Source organism: Crocuta crocuta, unplaced genomic scaffold (genome assembly GCF_008692635.1).
Source record: "Crocuta crocuta isolate KB4526 unplaced genomic scaffold, BGI_CrCroc_1.0 scaffold139, whole genome shotgun sequence".
In the NCBI taxonomy this organism is placed as follows: domain Eukaryota; kingdom Metazoa; phylum Chordata; class Mammalia; order Carnivora; family Hyaenidae; genus Crocuta; species Crocuta crocuta.
The window spans coordinates 9,560,735-9,567,103 of NW_027533258.1; the positions used below are offsets into that span (position 1 = coordinate 9,560,735).

Here is a 6,369-nt window from a genome sequence, read left to right on the forward strand (position 1 = left end):
CGGCGGCAGCGGCGGGGGCCCCCCGGCCGCCTGCCGGCCCGACGCGTGCGGGATCAAAGCAGCCGGGAAGGGGCGGGCCGGGAGGTGGCGGCGGGGCCCGAGGTGTGAGCGCGCTTCCCAGGGGCTGGCCGGAGCGTGGGAGCACAGAGTGCCGGGGGCGACAGAGACCAGGAGAGACGAGAGAGACAGAGCGCGGGGCGCGCGGGGGCCGCGCCGCGGGCCGGAGACGCACAGACAGCTGGAAACCGGCAGGGGGCGCACGGACGGAGCCGAGACACCCAAGAACGCGAGAGACCCCGAGATCGANAACAGAAAATAGAGAGAGCGAGCGAGCAGGAGAAATGGCCGGCAGAGCCCGGGACGTAGGGCGCATAGGGCGGGAAGGCCTCGCCCCTCCTCCGCGGAGGGTGGGAGGACCCCCCGGGGCAGGGATCCGAGCGGCGCGTCCTTTCTCAGGGTCACGCCTGCGGAGGTGCGGGGCGGGGGGCGGAGGGAGGGGTGTGGAAAGCCGCAGGACCCGCGGGCGGGGAGGACGGCGGTGGGAGGACTTTCGGAATCCGGATCTCCATCCAGAGCCTCAACACTTGAGGGTAAGAAAGTTGAGATTTTAATATTGCTAGGAGTGTGAAATAGAGATGTTTCTCAGGCAGATTTCTCCCCTATTTGGGGGCAGGGAGAGAGGGGGAAAAAAGTGACATCAGGCAGTGCATTGGCCGGGAATCGAACCCGGGCCTCCCGCGTGGCAGGCGAGAATTCTACCACTGAACCACCAATGCAGACGACTGCCGGTCTTTGGCGGCCCCACATTTAAGAGGTTGAGGCCGTCGTGGTCGGGAAGGCGGTGTGGACCAGCGGCTCAGCGAAGGAGCAGCGGGAATAGCTGACGTGGGTGGAGCGCCAGGCCATCCTTCCTCCCGCCCGGATCCGGCCGCCGGGCCATAAAGTCGCCCCATATGGCCAGGGGCGGCCCCACACCCGGGTGCGAACAACCCGGGGCCCCCGAGCCTCGCGTGCAGGTGAGAAAAACTCAGCCCGAGCGCAGGTTCCCAAGGAGGGGGGCGACGGGGGCTGCCGGGAGCCACACATCTGCGCTCCCATTTGGCCCAGGTAGGGGGAGGTGGGATGTGCCGGCGGCCCCGGTCCCAAATGGGAGCGCCCTCCCCAAGGTCTGTGTCTCTCCGGGTTCGGGGTTCGGGAAGGCAAGCTGCGTGGCGGGGTGGGGGGCGGGTGGGGACATAACACAATGTGCGGAAAGGCCCCGAGACCGCTCGGAAGGCCTCAGCCGCCTCTGACTTCTTTTCCAACCGGTCTGCGATCTCGTCTTTCCGTGTCCTTCCCCCGGGCGGTCTGGTTGTCCCGTTCAAACTCTTGATTTTTTTTTTTCTTCCCAGACACTTTATCCTGAAGCCTCCGAGCGTTCACGCATCATTCTGCAGAGGGTCATGTTCTTGATTTGAGGTGGGTGTTGATCCCTTTTTGTATCGCTTGCTTGTCTCTTTAAAAAAAAACTGCCGGCTGTCTGCTACCCTATCCCCCGGGGTCCCCGGGAGCAAGAATTGCAGAAACACTCCTTGTGTCCCGAGCCCTTCGCAGACCTGGGCCTGAATCTCCCGTGATTAAGTTTGGCGTCAAATACTTCTAAGCGGATTGGGGTCTCCACCTCCGACTCAAAGCCTTGCTTCCTCTTCCTCGAGGGTCCCCCTCCTCCCCAGTCCTGCCTTCCGTCTGTGTGACCCTTTCCCCAGCGCCTACTTGGCTCCGCCCTTATAATAGCTGCTTGATAACACATTTTGTTCCACTGGATCCTTTGGGTCTCTAGTACGTATCTCAGTATGGATCCCCCAAGCCTTGAGCGGTGCGCGCAATGTGGGGGGAATCGAGTAAGAGTCGCTTAGATCGAACAGCGCGTCTCTTTCACCTGCAGGCAGAGCCCCCGTTGAATTTGGACAGATCCCCCCCAGCGGGAGGCGAATTTGGGGGTGAAGGTGGATAAGATGCAGTCTGGGGGTTGAGGGACGCGAACTTTTATTTCAGGGTCGGTGGGGGAACAGCGAGCTCCCAAGGAAGCCTCGACTGGCGGTGGAGGAGGGGAACTCTGAACTTCACTCCTGAGTTCTGTCCCCACATCGCGTCAACTCCCTCGCNAGCAGGCAGAGCCCCAGTTGAATTTGGACAGATCCCCCCCCAGCGGGAGGCGAATTTGGGGGTGAAGGTGGATAAGATGCAGTCTGGGGGTTGAGGGACGCGAACTTTTATTTCAGGGTCGGTGGGGGAACAGCGAGCTCCCAAGGAAGCCTCGACTGGCGGTGGAGGAGGGGAACTCTGAACTTCACTCCTGAGTTCTGTCCCCACATCGCGTCAACTCCCTCGCTCCTTAATGACCTGGCCCTTCAGCCGGGTCCCGCCTCATTATACAGCCTTATGGTGCTGCAACCAGCCGAGGCCGCCTGGGCCGCTCGTTTCCCACACTCCTAGATCGGATTCGCTCTGTCCCCTCCCCCCTTGCGCTCCTCCCCTTTCCGGGAGCCTAGTGCTCCGGGTCTTGCGGAGCGGGATCCGGGTGCTGAAGGGGGCGGGTCCGACTCCAACCCCCACCCCCCCCAACTCAGGAGCCTGCGAGATATAAGGTGCAAGGCGGGCTCGGCCTCGGTCCACACCAGGGTCCGGAGGAGCGATGGTCACTCGGGATCGAGCCGAGAATAGGGACGGCCCCAAGGTGAGAGGTGGGAGGGGAGGGAGCAGAGATCCCTGGTCCGGCTGGGGGCCGCGTCCCTGAGACCCGGGGTGAGGGAGGAGGCTGGAGACGCAGGGTTGGAAGGGAGAGAGGTGCGCGGGGGGCCCAAGGCACCAGGAGAGGGGAAGGATGCAACAAAGTATGAAGATGGGAAGGGGGTCAGACCTGGAGCAGCGTGGGCGGCAGAAGTACTGAGCTTCGGTCTGGGTAATGGGATTTGGCACCTTGCAAGGCGTGGGAGGGGGCCGGAATCCCAGTGGAATCAACAAGGGGAGCTCAAGCTAAGAAGTGGGTGGAAACAGTGGAGAGAATAGGTACTTGCTCCGCGCGCGCGCTCTGAGCCAGAGCTGACCCAGTGCAGCCTTCCAGAAAAGGCCGGGAAGGTATTGGGTCCAGAGACCTGAGCTCGGGAGGAAGATTTTAGAACCAGTGGAGAAAGGTGACTGCATAGACGGGTTAGCAGAAGAGGAGGCGCGGTCGCCCTGGGTATCTCCCTTTTTACATTCAGGGCCGCCAACTCAAAGGCCGGCACCTTGCGGTCACGTGTCTGGGCGCAAAGAGGGGCCCCCCCCAAGTTCTCCACTGAGACAGAGTCTGCACGAGATGGAGACGTAGAAAAGAGGTGGAGGAAAGACACAGAGAGGGGAGGAGGGAGGACAAGACTGAGAGAGGAGAATGAAGACCCGGGAGAGAGGAGGCGAGCTACAGAAAGTGACCCTGGGGGCTTTGGGGGGTGGGGATCGGAGAGGGGTCCAGTGGGCCTGGCTCTAGGCTCTGGCTGGGGGGGNCCGCGCAGATGCTGAAGCCGCTTGTGGAGAAGCGGCGCCGGGACCGCATCAACCGCAGCCTGGAAGAGCTGAGGCTGCTGCTGCTGGAGCAGACCCGGGACCAGGTCAGTCTTTCCGCCACCCCCAGACCCCCCAGGCCTCCGCTCTTCGCGTCCCAGGGCTTCCTACTGGGGTGGGGACACGTGCTGCGCCGGCGACCCTGGCCCCAAGGCATCCCGACCCGAGCCCCAACCTTGGAGTCCCATCCCAGATCCCCTTTCTCGCTCTCAGAACGCGCTCTTCACGGCCACCCCTCGGGTCTGTAAGTTTTAACACCCGGCTCTGTAAATTTCACTCCCAGGGTGGGTCCGTTTTCCACCTCGGGGGGTCTGTAAATTCTCCCTCCTCCTCCCCCACACCCGCTCGAAATAGCCCGCGGGGTGGTTAATTTCAGGCCCTGGGATTCGTTGTTTGCATCCACTCCTCCAGCTCGGGGTGGGTTTCACCTCCTCGGGTCGGACGCCTTAGGCTCCAGGTTGCCCACGGCCATTTCTCGTCATCTCCACTCCGCATGCAGTCGCGCGCTCCGTGAGCAGCGCGCACACGCGATCGGGGGGCACCCCCAGCTCCCGCTTCCCCCCCTCCCTTTTCCCCCTNATATTTCCCTGGTTTCTGTCCCTTTTCCCTGCCCCCCTTGCGACTAGGATTGTACTCTCTCTGCCCCCGGCCCAGCCCCAGCCCCTGCCCCAGTCCCTAGTGCATGGAATAAAGTGGTTTTAAATCCCCGTGTGTCCCCGAGCCAGGGGCCTGCCTTTCTCTCGGCGTCCGCGCCCACTTTCCTTCTGTCTCCCTTTCTTTCTGTCTCCCGCCCCCCCTCTCCCCCCAGTCTTGCTCTTCATGGCCTAAGCCCCGGGGCAGACAGGTAAGTAAAGAAGAGAGCAGAGCGGAGACTGAGGTTGGAGCTTGAAACCAGGTGGAAAACACTGAAAATTGGGTAGGGGCAGATGGGATGGGGGCCTCCAGGAAAAAGCANACCTGGCGGGCGGCGACGTCTAACGGCTTACGGGTACTAGCACGGGAAGGGGGCGGGGAGGGAGAGGGGTGTGAGGGCATCGGGCGGGGCATGCCAGGAGCGCGTGGGTGCCACCCCGCAGGCCTGCCTGGGGCAGGTAGCGGCCAGGTGCGAGTGCGGACGCGCGCGGGTGGGAGAACGCGAGCGAGCGAGCACCGAGCTGCGGCTGCCCGCAGCCCAGGCGCACCCCACTCCCAGATGCAGCCCCTCCCGGGAAAATAAACTTGTGTCGTTGTGAACAGCGGTGTGTGTCTCCTTCCTCTGGTCGGTCCGTTTCCCGGCCCGCGATCCCCGAGGAGGGGCGGCCGGTTGGGCAACCGCTCCGAGCCCCGCTCTCGCCTCCAGTCTCTTAGGAGGACCACGGGGAGGAGTAGCTTCCACGCAGGTAGCGTGGCCGAGCGGTCTAAGGCGCTGGATTTAGGCTCCAGTCTCTTCGGAGGCGTGGGTTCGAATCCCACCGCTGCCAACGTGGAGTTTTTCTGGTGGCCTGTGTACCGTTATATATAACTTAACACCCCCCCTCCCCCGTGGGATCTGACCCTCGTTTTTATGAGGACTCCTTGCAGCCAAGTCGTCACCGCCTTCCACTCGCTGGTGTTCGGGCAGCCTCGGTGCTGTCGGCCGAGACTCGATGGGGCCTGCGGAAGCGACCCGCGATTCTTCGTAGCTGATCTGCGCCTTGACTGCCCTCAAATACATTATTTCTCAAAACGAGCCCAACTTGCTCTACATTTAAGCGATGCTTGTACGTTCTGACGGCGCTCTGGAGGCTCCCGCTACCCGGTCAGTTTTTTAAAAACTTAAAGGACAGCATCCTCGCTGGCTTTTCAGACCCTCCCAGGTGAGGAATGACGCCCCTGCCCCAAGCTCTTAAATATAACAGCGCTTGGCGGGGGGGGCCGCCCAAAACATAAGGTTCCACCGAGATTTGAACTCGGATCGCTGGATTCAGAGTCCAGAGTGCTAACCATTACACCATGGAACCCACTCGTGATCGGTTTCTTTTGAGAGAGTACATAATGCTGATATTCTTGTTCTGCGTGTCTCCCGTTCACGGAAGACAAAAACAAATAGAAATACCTGCCGGAGGCGGTGGACACCCGCCTCGGAGCATCCAAACTATGAATCGAGATGTACTGTGAGGGGTCAAATACACACCATGCTTAGAAGACAGTACGTACTGAAAAGTGTATTATTAAAATTTCATTAATAATTTTAAAATATCGAGTACGCGTTAAAATGATAAGTTTCCACTGAGTTAAATAAAATGTGTTGTTAAAATTAATTTCGCCCGCTTCCTTTTACTTTCTAATGTGGCTTACTGGAAAACTTAAATTCTCTTAAAACATGTCTGCTTTCCCTCCACGGTCTATCGTTCGTTCTACTTTTTGAAAAGTAAAATCCCGAAGGGGTTACTATCATTTCCTTTTTAAAGTGATGTCACAATATTCTCGTTATCCTTTTTTACCTTTGTCTTGTTTTAAAGGAATACAGACACTAGTCGTATTCAAAAAGAGGTATAGTTTTGTAGAGGGGGAAAAAGAGAGAGGAGACGCCCGAACAGGGACTTGAACCCTGGACCCTCAGATTAAAAGTCTGATGCTCTACCGACTGAGCTATCCGGGCTCTTCCTAGCCGCTTGCTCTGCTGCCTATAAGAGCTGTGCGTCTACGGAAGTCCAGGCTCACAGGAGCGGTGGGTAATTGCACGCATGTGCGCAGCAGCTCCGGAGCCCCCCCGGAGGGAGCGGAAGGGCCCCGCGGCTGCGGCCTGCGCTTTCCCGTCCTTCCCCGGCC

General features: G+C 60.2%; 1 long non-coding RNA gene and 4 other non-coding genes across 5 annotated transcripts; 2 read left to right on the top strand and 3 right to left on the bottom strand.

The window, feature by feature from the left end:
* Window positions 1–705: 705 nt before the first annotated feature.
* On the bottom strand, window positions 706–776 carry TRNAG-GCC (transfer RNA glycine (anticodon GCC)). Its single transcript has one exon. It is a non-coding gene; the product is annotated as a tRNA-Gly (tRNA).
* A 75-nt stretch (window positions 777–851) lies between these two features.
* Window positions 852–3,617, top strand: LOC144217303 (uncharacterized). Its single transcript, XR_013330870.1, has 3 exons — window positions 852–1,016; window positions 1,392–1,458; window positions 3,531–3,617. It is a non-coding gene; the product is annotated as an uncharacterized LOC144217303 (long non-coding RNA).
* Window positions 3,618–4,957: 1,340 nt separating this feature from the next.
* TRNAL-UAG (transfer RNA leucine (anticodon UAG)) lies at window positions 4,958–5,039 on the top strand. Its single transcript has one exon. It is a non-coding gene; the product is annotated as a tRNA-Leu (tRNA).
* Window positions 5,040–5,486: 447 nt separating this feature from the next.
* Window positions 5,487–5,558, bottom strand: TRNAQ-CUG (transfer RNA glutamine (anticodon CUG)). Its single transcript has one exon. It is a non-coding gene; the product is annotated as a tRNA-Gln (tRNA).
* Window positions 5,559–6,126: 568 nt separating this feature from the next.
* TRNAK-UUU (transfer RNA lysine (anticodon UUU)) lies at window positions 6,127–6,199 on the bottom strand. The gene has a single exon. It is a non-coding gene; the product is annotated as a tRNA-Lys (tRNA).
* Between the last annotated feature and the right edge of the window lie 170 nt (window positions 6,200–6,369).